This window comes from Dermacentor albipictus, chromosome 6 (assembly GCF_038994185.2).
Source record: "Dermacentor albipictus isolate Rhodes 1998 colony chromosome 6, USDA_Dalb.pri_finalv2, whole genome shotgun sequence".
Lineage (NCBI taxonomy): Eukaryota > Metazoa > Arthropoda > Arachnida > Ixodida > Ixodidae > Dermacentor > Dermacentor albipictus.
The window spans coordinates 67,909,736-67,924,799 of record NC_091826.1 but is presented as its reverse complement, the minus strand read 5'-3'; positions in this window follow the sequence as shown (position 1 = coordinate 67,924,799).

Genomic DNA, 15,064 nt, shown 5'->3' with positions numbered 1-15,064 from the left:
GTAGTTCTTAATTAAATTGGAGAAACGAAAAATAAATAAAAAGAAAGTGGGTGGGAAAAAAATGTTATGCCTCTCCCGAATCGAGAGTAGATGTAAGCATGAGATGCCTACGGGCAAAACAAACTGGTTGGATATGATACTACACTCTAAAAGCAAAAAGAGTTCCGGGCACTCTCTTTGAGGGAGTATCTGCTTGTCAAATATTTCACTCTCTTCGAGCGTAGATCGACCCTCTTTGAGAGAGACTAGGTCAGCTCCTCCTGACAGAGTTCTGTTACTCCGCAGCAAGGGACCGCTAGTACTCTTCTGCAGACTGCGAATACTCTCCCCACAGGGAGTGCTAGTACTCTTCCGCAGAATGCTAATACTCTCCCCACAGGGGTAATAGGACTCCTCTAGACCGAGTAATTCTACTCTCCCAAGCCGAGTGTTTCTGCTCCCCCAAACAGAGTGCTTGTACTCCTCCAGAACAGAGTGCTAGTACACTTCCCAATAGTGTGAAAGCACGATGTAGATCCACGGTCACGTTTGTAGGGATTCGCAGGACTTACATGTGGGGAATATTTGATTCCTTCATGAACAGCTCCTGCACTTATGCTTTGTGAATGGTATGTAATCCGTAGTCGCCGACTTGCTCAAATGAAATATTTTCTCCTTTAAAAGGTCAGAGTCTTTATTGATCAGTCACAAGACAAACTGAATAATAATATCAGAAACATACTGAAAAAGACATAAAATGGATTACAATGATTCGCATGAACTTTAGAACACAAATTGTAATAAAACATAAGTATGCGTATTCTCTAAAGTTTCATCGGTATTACAGAGTACAAATATCCTTTAATTTGAATTGGCTTCTTTTTTTTTCAAGAATAAAGTATACAATGGAAACTTAAATAAACATAGAACAAACGTGTGTAAAGTCACAAAGTTTTGACACTATGATCGAAGAGAAATATTCACCGCATTACTGGCCAGCAAACACATTTCTGGCATAAAACGCGTGCACTTATATGGCAGAGGTTACGAGATGAGCTGCTAAGCATGGGGCTGGTAATGCAGATAAATTGTGCAAGAAACTTTTTTTCTGTGCCATACTCTAAGACAGCAGTTCAATTGGTAATGTCTTGTACAGCGCATGGATGTTCCTGTCTGAGAGTGCAGTGCATTTAGAGATGTGTTGTTTTTTCTCATGTGAAGCCGCAGGTCTAGCTAGCTTTGCTTATATTTCACATAAAGTTACTCATCTATGGGCTGCACCCCATTGCTTCAAAGTGTGTCTTGTCGTGGTTCTGTAGCAATATCCTGCGCGGTCTCAAACCGGTACAGACGCATATTCTATTTCCTATTCGGTTGGCCTCCTCGTGAAAGTAGTTTCCTGATGCTGTCAGGATTCGTCCGTTACACTTTCTCACAAATAAATAAAATTGAATTGACCATATAATCTAGTGTGTAGCAAATGAGTATAAAACTGCAAGAAACATTGGCATTCAAATCTTGCACATCAAATTCCTTGTCATATATGATAGCTTTTCACTCCCATTACGGTAAGGGTGGTATACTTTTGAGGAGCAGCTTGCATAATTACATAATCAATTGTTTTCAATCGTTGAATATGCAATGTAACTAAAATAACATGGCTTCAGATGTGAACCAAAAATCAGATGTGATGAATATTATGCATCAAAGGCGACATAAGCATAAGTACAGGCAGGGACGTGCACGAAAAAGGCAAACAAAGAAGCAAAACGTAAATTGAGAATAGCACCATCCTATTTTACATACACCTTCCGTGCATATCGATTTTGCATGCGACTATGCATATATTTGCAAAATGAAACAACTATCTGAAACCAAAGCTTTTTTCCTACTGAAGAGGTTAAAATGCGCTAAAGTAAGAAAAATGATCGCACTTCACAGAATCTTCGCCTCAAAACAAGTACACATGTGTCTAGGAAGGTTAATACATCGCCTCACTGTGCACTATATCTTCAGCCAACAAGAATTATGTCTACAGAAGCCGCGAAAATAAGGAACTTTTGATTAGATCATATGTTGCCACCCGCCAATTGATGAACAAGTGTTCTACTCAGATGCTCTCAATTCTTTGCATTGAAGGCATCTCTACTTGCACTAGCATGCTTGGTTGGCACGCAGATTGGAGAAACCACCATTTTACATGTTTTCAAATAATTTTCAATTCCAAGTGACTCTCCGGCTACTAAGGCGTAAGGTGTACACCACAGTGTACACTGTTAAGGGCCTTAATTGCTCCTTGCTTTCCCTTCGGGAGGCACGAGCGGGTCTAATGAACTCATTTCGTGAGCATGCATGTAAACGATAAAGACTTCTTAAACATGTCATTCTTTTCCCCCAATGCTTCCCCTTTCTGGAACCGAAAAGGAAGCCATACTTCTAAACTTAGGTGTAAAAAATAGATTAATGGGAAGACATGAAAATTTGTCTGCTTCATGTCAGCATTTAAAATACAGAATCACAGCGGTTTGTATGTGCACCCTTGCATATACGTGCTGTTAAATGCAAGTTATCAAAGCTTTTAAATGTTTAATGTATGTAAGCACCTAACCAAGCATGAGTTGTTGTTTTTATAGTGAACACCGTCACAGTGCTCACTGTAAGTATGTATCATGCCACTAAGCAAATATGAAATTTCATTGTACCACTATTCATTTATCACATGGATATATATTTTGAGAGGCAAGACAAAAAGCAGTCACTTCTCACAACTAATCAGCTTTTTAAACACATTTCGAACCTCTCAATGACACTTGCTCCTGTGTGTTTATCTCCAGAGAGCATACTTGATTTTGACTTTCCCATCAGAGACAACACATGAGCATGCCATGTTAAGATGTCTGTCTAGAGCACGTGAGAATTTTCATCTTGGTGTGACATACTGTATTTTGATTTTGTTGACATTTAGTCAAATGGTACACCCAATATACGGACATTCTAGCTTTCTTGTCCAAATTGCACGGCAATGTATTTTGATTCTTTGGCATGAGCTCCTCTGCACTACATGAAGTTGCGCTGGGCTGGCTCTTTTGACATTCTTTTGTCCTTGCAGCTGCCTTCTTGCGTTATATAAAGCGGGTGCCTGAAAAATATCGTGTGCAAAAGTCAACACGAGAACATGATGTAAAACATCAAGACAGTCAAAGTCATGGTACTAAAAGAAAGTATTAGCTCTTAGTCTTCCTACTGAAATGCATGCGAAACATCTAAACGACTACAACATTCAACTGCTAAACTACCTTCAATTTTTAGATTTACACAAAAAATAAATATCCCGCAGGTCATCCTCGTTTGGCACCAACGTTAAAACACTCCTGCTAATAAATTGAATATTGGTCATTGCCATAGGTCTGTCATTAGCCTCGTGTGTCGCAAACACCAGAGAGAGAGAGATACAAATGAGAGAAAGGCAGGGAGGTTAACCAGACTTAAAACCTGCGGTTTGCTACCCTGCACTAAGGGGAGGGAAAGGGCAAGTAAATACGGGAAGAGCGTGACAAAAATAAAAGCATGGGAAAAAAATATGAAAAGGAATGAAAAGGGGACATTATAGTCTTCCTAATAGGCCACTGTCACGTAGAAAAGTCAACAAATCCTTGACCGACTTTTGCTGCGACGACAGTTCACGTTGGCATTCCAAAATTGACTATTCTGAAAGTGGCCTGTCGTCAAGGCGTGCCAACGCGGTCGGTAGTGTCAGCTGGTGCGCGCTGTATTGAGGACAGTGGCAAAGCACGTGTTCGATGGTCTCCTCACAGCCGCAGTGTCTGCAAGCAGCGCTGTCGTCCATATCGACTCGGAAGGCGAAGGATCTTGTGTAGGCGACACCAAGCCACAGTCAGCAAAGTACTACTATTTCGAGTCGAGAGAGTCCAGATGGGAGTCGAAGTCGAAGGGATTGATCCAGACGGTGTAGACGTGTATGCTTTAAGCTTGGTGTGTTCCATAAAGTTTTGATGGCTTCATTTGCAAGCACACGCATTTTCGTTGCAGCGTCTGTTCTTGAGAATGGAATGGAGTCTTGCAAGCCCTCCTCATGTGCAGATCGTGCTGCTGCGTTGGCATGTTCATTGCCCATTATGCCGCAGTGGCTTGGAATCCACTGCAACGTGATGTCGTGTCCTTACTCGACGAGGTGGTGAAGCAGCAGTCTGATTTCAAGAACTAGTTGTTCGTGGGGTCCTCGGCGTAAGGAAGAAACCAAACAATGAGGAGCAGCCTTGGAGTCAGTGAACACGCTCCATTTCTTGGGTAGTTCTTCAGAAATTACACGAAGTGCACAACGAATAGCAGCAAGATCCGCGGCAGTCGATGTAGTCTGGTGAAAGAGTCGAATCTTTATGGTGGAAGGTTTTGCAAGAAAGATCACCGATCCTGAAGACCTATTCACCGTGGTTGAAGCGTCAGTATATAGATGATGATGCTCCTTGTACATCTCGTACAGCAAGAGCAGTGAAAGCTGCTTGAGTGCTGGAGACGACAGTGGGCTTTTGTTCGTATTCCTGGTACTATTAGTCGAACCTTTGCTCGAGCCAAGCACCATGGTGGAAACGGAACTTTCGCTGGAGCTGTAAAACTTGATGGAAGGTATGCACGATAGGGCAGTACTGTTTCACTAAAGGAAGCACGTGGTCGATACTCTGGCAGTGAGGCTAGATGATGGGCAGGGGCTCGAGCAAGGTGTCTTACGCGTGCTCTGAGCGCTTCGATGACTATATGGGTCTTGGCTGGGAAATCGTGTGCAATGGCAATGGTTTCAGCCGTTGACGAACACCGCGGCAATCCAAGACACACTCTAAGTCCCTGGGCCTGGACTCTTTCGAGTGTACGGATATTACTTCTGCAGGTGTTGGTCAGCACAGGCAAGCTGTATCGCAAACAACCAAGAAAGAGCGTCCTGCACAGTTGCATCATTGCATGTACTGAAGTACCCCAGACATTTCCTCCAAGAAACTTAAACACATTAGAGATATCCCTCAGACGCTTCTTTAGGTAGGCCACATGAGGACTCTAGCAGAGGTCGCGATCAATGATTACGCCTAAGAATCGGTGTTTCCTGACATAAGGTATGTTTTGACCGTCGATAGAGACATCGTACGATCTCATTGGCTTTCGGCTAAACGCTACCAATACGCATTTTTCGGGCGAGATCTTGAGGCCTTGTTCATTTAAGTACCCCGATGTTGACGTGGCAGCTTTTTGAAGCCTGGCGCGTACTTGCGGCCGTGTCACACCAGATGCCCAGACGCAGATATCATCGGCATACATTGATATTTTAACTGTGTTTGGAAGTCGTTCCGCGAGAACAATGAGTACAAGGTTGAAAAGCGTGGGACTCAAGACACCGCCTTGTGGAACTCCATGGTGCGTATAGTAATGCGATGCTGCGCCAGCTTGTGTTAAGAAATAGAGACCGCCTATGTAAATAAATGGGAGTCCAACAATATTATGGGCAACCTAGGCCCACCGATTCCAATGCTTCAAGTATGGCATCATGAAGAACGTTGTCGTAGGCTCCCTTTATGTCTAAGAACATTGCGACAGATAACCTCTTACACGTCTTTTGGTGTTGAACATAGGTTACCAGATCGATAACGTTGTCGATAGAACATCGGTGACGTCGCAAACCAGCGATGGCGTCCGGGTAGATTTTGTAATGTTCAAGATACCACTCAAGTCTGGCGACGATCATTCGCTCCATTACCTTCCCAACGCAACTTGCCAGCGCAATTGGTCGGTATGAAGTAATATCTAAGGGAGATTTGCCAGGCTTAAGAAGCGGTGCCAGGTGGCTGATCTTCCAATCTTGAGGAGCTTTGCCCTCTTGCCAGGACTCGTTATATATATTCAGGAGCGCACTTCGGGCCCGTTCACCAAGGTGACATAGCATGCGGTAAGATATGCCATCCGGACCAGGCGACGATGACCGATTACATAGGGCGAGCGCCGCGTCAAGCTCTTGTGTCGTGAAAGGCAGATCCATGCGTGAATCTCGTGAATCTGGAATACGGTTCAATGTAAGCGAACCTGTGCGAGTTGGCAGGCGACGATGACCGATTACATAGGGCGAGCGCCGCGTCAAGCTCTTGTGTCGTGAAAGGCAGATCCATGCGTGAATCTCGTGAATCTGGAATACGGTTCAATGTAAGCGAACCTGTGCGAGTTGGCTAGCCCGCAATCATAGCACAGAAGTCTTCCGCCACATCAATGTCTTGTCGGCGCTGGAATAGTGCTAGGGCCTTAAACGGGAAACCCTGTTCCGGAACAGAACTTAAACCTCGCACAGTTCTCCATATTTGAGATAGCGGTTTGCGGGGATCTAGCGACGCACAAAATTTCGACCAACGCTGAGCCTCTAGTTTATCCATGCGGCGTTGTATCGTCTTTTGTATTCGCCTGGCTGTTCTTAGATCCTGAATTCACTTAATGCGTCGATATCTTCTTTCGGCACGACGGCGAATCGCACGAAGCCGCTCCAATTCCAGGTCGAATTCACAATACCTTGGAGAACACGTGAGTGTGCACGTGGCTGTCTGTGCCGTTTTCTTAATAGCTTGTTCAAGTCCACAAGCGAGGCCTTTGTGACAAGCTTCCTCAATCTGGGATTTAAAGACAGTCCAATCTATTCTTCGTATCGTGGTGGACGTATACGTGTTAGACCTTCCCTTGATCTTGAGGTAAGTGGGCATGCGGTCACTTCCGTGCGTTTCAATGTCCAAAAGCCATTTAACATGTTTGGCGAGGCGGTGGGAGACGAAAGTCAAATCGAGGCAGCTGCTGTACAATATTCCCCCCAAAAACGTTGGACTCACGTCATTCAACAGGTAGAGACCATTGTTGGAAACTAATGAAGCTAGTCGTCTTCCCGTCGCGTTAACCTTTGAGCTTCCCCAAATGGTATGGTGAGCGTTGAAGTCCCCGGTGATAATCCATGGACCTGATTGTGTTTTCAAGATGTCTTCTAGTCTTTAGGTGTCAAATCGACTTGGTAGAGACAGATACACCCCCAAGAGTGTAAAGATGACTTCCCTATTTTAACAGTCATGCACACATACTTATTGTCGTCATGAGGTTGCACCGGTTGGACAACGTAAGTGAGTTCACCGCGAATAAACACGACGACCTTGCTAATCTTGATGTCGCTTGATGAGAATATTGTCTCGTAGCCGGATAGTCTCATTGGATGGGGTAATCTTGGTTCACATATGACAATGATTGGAAATCGGTTAGTGAGAACAAATTGACGAAAATCAGCGATGCGAGATCTTAGACCTCTCGCGTTCCACTGAAGGATCGACGCTTCTCTGACCTCCTTACGAAATGACTTGTGATTGCCAGTGATGGCTTCACTCAAGGCTTGCTAGGACGGGGCTTAGCGCGTCGAGCACTTGTAGTCCACTTCGAGCAGATGGAGTGTCAATGCTTGTCAGCATGGCCCTGATGACATTCAGAATGGATCGCAGCACCGGGATCATTTGGCAGTCGACTGTTGAAGCCTCACCAACAGAAGCGGGCTTCGATGGGAGCATCAAGCGTGGAGGGTCCTTAGAAGACTGAGAGCTTGCAAGCGCCGGCCACTCTTCCACGGGGGCAGCCTTTCCCGTCTGAGGCCTCCTTGTGCTCTCGGGCGTTCTACCTGAAGAAGATGGCGTTGGCGCAAGCGGCGCACGAGTTCCACCCTGTCTTGAGCGTTTCCGTCGATGACGACGTCGACGCCGGATCTTTTCTGAGGCTTCTCTATGGGGTGAGTTATCTCCGACCATTTGCTTCAGAATTTCGAACTCTTTTTTGATTCTTGGGCATTCTTTAGACGTCGCTTCATGGGTGCCTCCACAGTTGCCACACCTTTTGTTGCACGGCAGACATCTACCGTGTGTGATTCCGCGCACCGGGGGCACATTGTGAAGTTTGCGCAGGCGCCCTTAACATGCCCGATCTTAAAGCACTTGTGGCATTGAAGCGGCTTTGGGATAAACCGTCGTACGACATGCCGGAAGTGACCGACCTTTACGAGCGAAGGGATGGAATCCCCCTTGAGCACAATCTTCACACAACGGCTGTTGCCGAGCCGGCATACGTGCGTGATGACCACTCCTTCGTATGCCTGTTTGATCAGAATAGGCAGGTCCGAGTTCGAAACGGCCAAGTAAAGATCGTAGATCACACCTGCAGTGCAGGCCCCATCCATAGGTATGACCGGTCGTACTTTTACGTTGCCCAAATCTGTTATCTGTCGTAGCGTCTCCGTGGTTCCACGGGTTGTGTCGACAGCTAGAACATTCTTTCATGTGTTCAGCCGGACTTCCTTGATTTCGTTTGCGCCTTTCCCTCAAGAAAAACAGAGAGACCTTGCCTGTTCAATACTCGAAGGTTGACAGAAGAATCCACTGGCATGAAAAGGATGGTGTGCGGCCAGCGTTCACTACCTGCCTGCATGGTTGACGTACTCGCTGGTGACGACGCCTTGATAAGCCTCCTTTTAGCCCTTCGGCTCCTCACCGACACGAAGCTGTCATCGGATGAGTCGTCACCTGTGATTGAGTAGACCTCTGTGTCTTCGCAGGTGCTGGACTAGGTGCCTCGTTTCCTTGAGGAAATTGTCAATGAAGTGATCTGGCCAGACGGGCCGGCAATAGGCTCTGCGTCCATGGCCACAGGAGTAGGAGTCTCTCTTGAGAGTTCACTGGTGGTTGACCCAGGTGCCTCGACTCATAGAAGAGCTTCCAGTTGCAGACTTCTGGCAGCACGGGCCTGCGGAACGTTCCGCGTCCATCGCCTCAAGCCAGGACGCGGAAAGCGCCCCAGAGTTTCATGAAAATTTGACGAAAACTGGCTAGCTGGGACAGGTGCGTTTTAGCATGTGCCCAGTGTGCCCCCCGCACCAATTCTGGTTCTGCCACTGCTCAAGCAATAATTTGACGATCATATCTGCGAACATGATGCTCAGCAGGTATGAAAGTATGGTCCTCCTGTTTAATGGATATAACTGGATGTGCCTATAAGAAAGGGCAACAAGGCTTGTTTTGGTAATCTTACCCACATTTCAATATTAAGAAGAAAGTTCACTGCGGCCGGCATTTAAGCTTACTAAAAGGCATGAACTTATTTTCATTTATGGGGTGCGCAGCGGAGTTCACTTTTGACAGACTCGACTACTGCTGCAGTTTGAAATCCAGCATTTTACATTTTTGAAGGCAGGCAAAAGTTCCAGTTAGACTGCAGTTAATAGTTTACTAGACCAACTCTTTGTGTGCGACAGACGACTGGTAACACGGAATTAAAGCTACGTTTTACTTTGACATTGTATTTCTCTACTAACCATATCAACGCGATAAACACATTTTGATCTGACGTGCAGTAGCAAGGTGCACACATTACGCTTGTAACCCGCATAGGAGGGGTGATTTAGCTGTTCACATAACATAACTCTGAAACGCCAACTCATATTAGCAAATGCACAGGCATGTCCAAAAGAATAAGCGTATGCAAAGCGTCCCTGCAATTGTAATTCCGCACAGCAGCCGTTATATTCGATGCCCATGCATAACTCGCTGCTTGACAATTCACCGAGTTCGTAGACATAAGTACCCTTTCAGATTCGCACCGGGCTCGAAAACCGCAACAGGAGACATAAAATCAGACATATAATCACACCATTTCAATACATAAGCAAAAACCGTTCAGTCTTAGGGCTAAACACCTTGAGAGCGATTTATTGTGCGACGGCGACGATCAACGGCTTCGAGCGACAAAACGGGCCGTCGCTTGAACAGATCGCTCGGTTCTGGAAATCTAGAAATCGTTGCTCGTCTCGCTGAAGTGTTATGAGCGACTAGCCAATAGTGCGAAACCGGAACTGGATATACGTCGCTCAAATACTACCGATTCTCGCGCGGAACGAGCAAACGATATAACTTTTATACGTGCAAGGATAAGAACCTACTGCAAGACCTTCGGAAATATTTTATGCTACTTTTTACCGTATAATACGTCAATTTGAATTGCTAAAGCACGCGTCACGATAGAGATAGAGAGAGAGAGAGCAACTTTAGTGAAAGTGCCTGCAGAGTCGGTTAGGCTCCCTCCACGCAGGGAGGACATGCTTTTACCGCGACGCGGCCACTACGTCAGTCTCGTGCATTGTGCTCCTCGAGGTCTTGGTTCCTCGCTACTTCCGCGGATCCGAGAGGGCCGCCGCCCCCTTCCTGGGGGTGCTGCCCCCCTTCTACTTCGACGCGTATTTGCAGCCCTCATAGCGGCAACACCGGGGAGGCGTCGCTCAAGATCGTCGCTCGCATGGAGTACGACTTGTAGGCGACGAGCGAACGCGACAGCTATCTCCATCGCATCGCTTGTAGCTGACTCGCGCAAGATCGCTTATATGTGGTTTATACTTTATTCAGCATAAAACGTGGATTCCTCATACGTTTTCAGTAAGTTCAAGACAACGCGCCCAATTGACCCCTTGCAGCCAATGGCGTAGCCAGAAATTTTGTTCGGCGGGGGGGCTACGCCACTGGCCCAACATATATATATATATATATATATATATATATATATATATATATATATATATATATATATATATATATATATATATATATATATATATATATATATATATATATATATATATATATATATGTGTGTGTGTAGCTGCACGTTGCAGCTCAGCCTCCTCCTTAAGAGGAAGCTTTAGCTCGGGTGCTCCTATTTAAGTGCATGTAGAAGGGGAATTCGTTTTTCCCTGCACCCACTTCACCAAATTTGAGGAGGTTTATTGCATTTAAAAGAAAAAGTTTAATTCTAGTGACTACTGACTTCGAATTTTTCATTTATGTGGTCAATTATTTATTAAAAATTGGCCAAAACTGAAAATTTTCAGAAAACGAACCTATCAAGTTTAAAACTCCGTGACTCAACAATGAAAAATGATATCACAATTCTGTGAATTGCATCTAATCGTACATCTACAGCGCACAAAATAGATATGTTACACATAAATCTCAAAAAAATTTAGTATTGTGGAAATACGGCTTTTGCAAACCCTTGTACACAACGTAACAAATTCACGTAAGATACAAATTGACACAGCAAACTTGTCCGCTTTGACTGTTATAATAAATGCCGTTTACAGAACCACAATATCTGTTCTTCATGCATAGCTATTAGTCTGTAAACATCGTGCTTCTATTTTTTCAAACTTTCGAATTTTGCAAAATAATTTAAACAAAATTCAGGCCCTAAATCGAAGTTCTGTTTCCAACAGACACTAGGATTTACCTTTCTCTCTCAAATGCAACCAATTTCAATAAAAGCGATTAGCAGGATTATCTCAGAAAAGCGTTTCTGCGTTTTACAAGTATTTGAATAGGCCGCGTCGGATTGGGCCCGAGCTAAAGCTTCCTCTTAAACAATTTATCGAGGGATCAAATACATGAATAATAACTGCATTGTCATTGCCAAAGATGCTGCAAACGAATTATTGAAAGCTACGCACTGTAAATACAAGTAAAATATGTATTTTTTCATAAAATATTATACTCGTATGTGCCAAAAATTTTGCCCAATATAACTGATATCAATGCTTCCAAATTTTTGTCTATTTATTAAGTAAAGAAAATATCACACGAACTTTAAAACTATATCAGTTCGAAACCAGGAAAGCAGTGCATGCCGCTGATATGAAAAATTAAGAGGCAATGAACTGAACAAGTTGAGGACAAATATGTTAATGAAACTTTGTCATTCAAGAACCGTGCTTACATTCTTGTACATATGCAATGGCCAGTGAAAAATCTCAATGACGCTGTCGTTTGTTCCAATGTATTACGCAGGAGTAGCTGTCCCTTGTCGTGTATCGTGAGTAATTGCACCGAAGTTATAGTCGCGACAGAGAGCACGTATAAAAAGCAGGAGTTCTGCAAGATATATGAAGGCAAGTCAAATGAATGAGCCAACAACGGGGTACTTTATTTAAAAGTAGTCTTCGTGAGAATTTACACATTTCTCCTATTGACTAACCAGTTGCGTGATTCCCGTCTCATAAAACTCCTTGGGTTGCTGCTTCAAAAAGTCTGTATCTGGTTCCCTTGAGCTGTTTTTTCGGTTGCCCCAAAATGTAGAAGTCGCAAGGTGACAGGTCTGAGCTGTATGGCGGATGTTGCAGCGTTTCCCACTTGAACTTTGCCAGTTTTGTATTACCCACATAAGCGACGTAGGGACAGGCATTGTCGTGGAGCAAGATGACCCCATTCGTCAATTTTCCACGATGTTCGTTCTTGATTGCGACACGCTGCCGTTCTGGCGTTTCACAATATCGGAAACAATTGATAGCCTCTCAAGATTTAACAAATTCTATCAGTAATGGACCCTGTCGATCGAAAGAAAAAAAGTCAACAACACCTTTCCAGCGGAAATGATGGTCTTTACGTTCTTTGGGCGTGGTAAATTCGAATGTTTCCACTGTAAGCTTTGCCGTCGTGTTTCAGGCTCGTAGTAGTGGCACCAAGGTTCGTCCCCGATCACAGTTGCAAACAAGAAGTCGTCATGCTCATTGTGATACCCGATCACATGAGTCAAGGCAGCGCGAAACTTCTCCGTCTTCTCGCGATGGATGAAAATCTTGGGGATCCATTGCGCACCAAAGAGCCGATAACCGAGAAGCTCATGAATTATGGCGTGAACCCAACCGTGACTGATGTTCAGACGGTCTGCCAGTTCATTGATGCTTATTCTCCGTTCTTGTTTCATCAGCTCATGAACCTTTGAAATTGTGTGGGGGTGATTGCATGATGGTTTTGGCCCGGTCATGGAATGTCTTTGCAAGGTCCTTTGAACCGTTTGCTCCAACGCTTCACAGCGGTCAATGAAATGCACTGTTCAACGTACACGGCAGTCATATGGTGATTAATTTCTGTTTCGGAAACACCTTCAGCTGTCAAAAACTTCGCGACACCGAGCTGTTCAACTTTTGAAGTGTCCATTATGTGACGCAACCATATTCAACCCAGTGTATGAGAGCATTAAAGAACATTTATCTTCACACCTGCGTGTCACTTTTGTAAATGAGACATGCCGTTCTCCTACGCGCATGCCTCGCAGATAACGAACCGAACCATTATTTCGCGGTTAGGGTAGGCTCACTTCCATTTGACTCGCCCTCGTACATTAGAAATGCAAAGATGCAATGGGATATGCAAATGCGAAAATACTGATTGATAAAGGACAAAAAAGTGTCACTGGAAACAAAGTTCACTGCATGTATACACAAAACCTCGCAACAAGATATTTAAGTATACATATAAGTCTCCAATGAGTCTATGTATGTAAGAAGAAGTAACTGTATATAATGCGTCAAACAAGGCAAATAAACATGTTGCACAATCATAGATTCACAGAATCCTAGATTCCGCCCCCATTCCATCCACTCCACCCGATGTATTGCGCGCGACGGAAGGCGGCGCGCTTGCTCCCCGCTTTTCTCCTTTGCACACACAAGACTGAGCCACCATCGTCGGCTCACCTATTCAACCTCCCCTCCTACGCTTTCACTCGCACATACAGCATGCAGCGCGTGGTCACGATGTTATCACCCTTGGACTTAATACGAAACATGAGGGCGATGGCAGGAATGCGCCTGGAGTGTCCATATAATTGCTTTCGCAATAATATAATAAATGTATCCGGCAACTGAAGCGTCCCGTCGCCCATTACTTTCCGCAAAAGAAGTATCAAAATCGAACTTTCACCATGCGACAATTCGCTGCGCCGCAACAAGGTATTTTCTTCCTGTGAGGTGGAGGCACCGAAATGAAAAAAAAAAGCATAGGAAAGTACGTTGGCCAGAATCTAATGCCTACTTCGGGCACCTAATGGGGCTACGGAAGGAATACCGAAGAAAACATGAGATGCTTGGTCCACTGAGAACCATACGCATACTGCTCAGTATCCTAGAGCGGCGAAACAAGACTTTCCGGAAAGGTTCCGCTCAAGGAATGCGGTGCAATCGATTCCCCACAGTGATGGCGGCGAGCGACCATCGTTTTTTTTTTCTCGTCTGCTAGCCAGAAAGCGTCCAAAACTCTGTCCGGTGAAAATCCACTCGGCCAGAGCAAACCGAACGCGCACCGAAGTGCACCGCACGGTGGTCGGGGCCATACGAGAAAAAATTGGAGGACGCTTAAGCTTCGCCTTCAAGAGTGGGACGCGACAGCGTTCCCGTCGACCCGCCAAGGGGTATAAGACAATGCGCTACGGCACAGCAATCACTTACGATGCGCCCCGCATCGGACTTAGCGCCCACCTATCACGCGGTGAGCGTCAAGCAACGCAGCGTTCGGCGCGGCGACGAAACGTGCGCCTGAGCGAACGAAACGAACCAAAGAACTCGGTGTCTCGGAGGGGAAACGATCTACGCCACGTCGTGATCGGCACGGGCAGAGAGATAGATAGTAATCTAAACCGGAAGCACGGCGAAGCGTCGTCAGGGGAGAGGGAGTCCCGCGACGCGCCTGGCAGCGGTCCCAATGCGCGCGCGGCGCTCCTCCTGTCGGGGCAGCGCCGTACATTGAGAGGAGGGGGTCTTCTGTGTTTGCCGCAAGATGGCTCTGCGTGTGCGGAAAGCGCAGAAGAAATGCAGCGGAAACGCACTTCGCAACTCGTGTAATTGTGACTTCTGTACGTTACATGTTCATAATTACCGATATACACCGCAGTATAACTTTCCACGGCTCGTTTCGAAGGCAACACCGCATTCACTAGAGGCGCGTTTGCACCGCTTGGAAGCATCGAACTCGTGGCTGAGTGGTAGCGTCTCCGTCTCACACTCCGGAGACCTGGGTTCGATTCCCACCGGGCCAATCTTGGAAGTTGCTTTTTATTTATGAAGCGCCTGCCGTGATTTATCGCTCACGGTCAACGCCGCCGACGCCGACACCCGACGCCGACGACACCGGCTTTTCTGCGACACGAGCTCCTTAACGCTATCGCGTTAAAACGTATGCGCTCTGGCTGGCTCTGGCAGCCC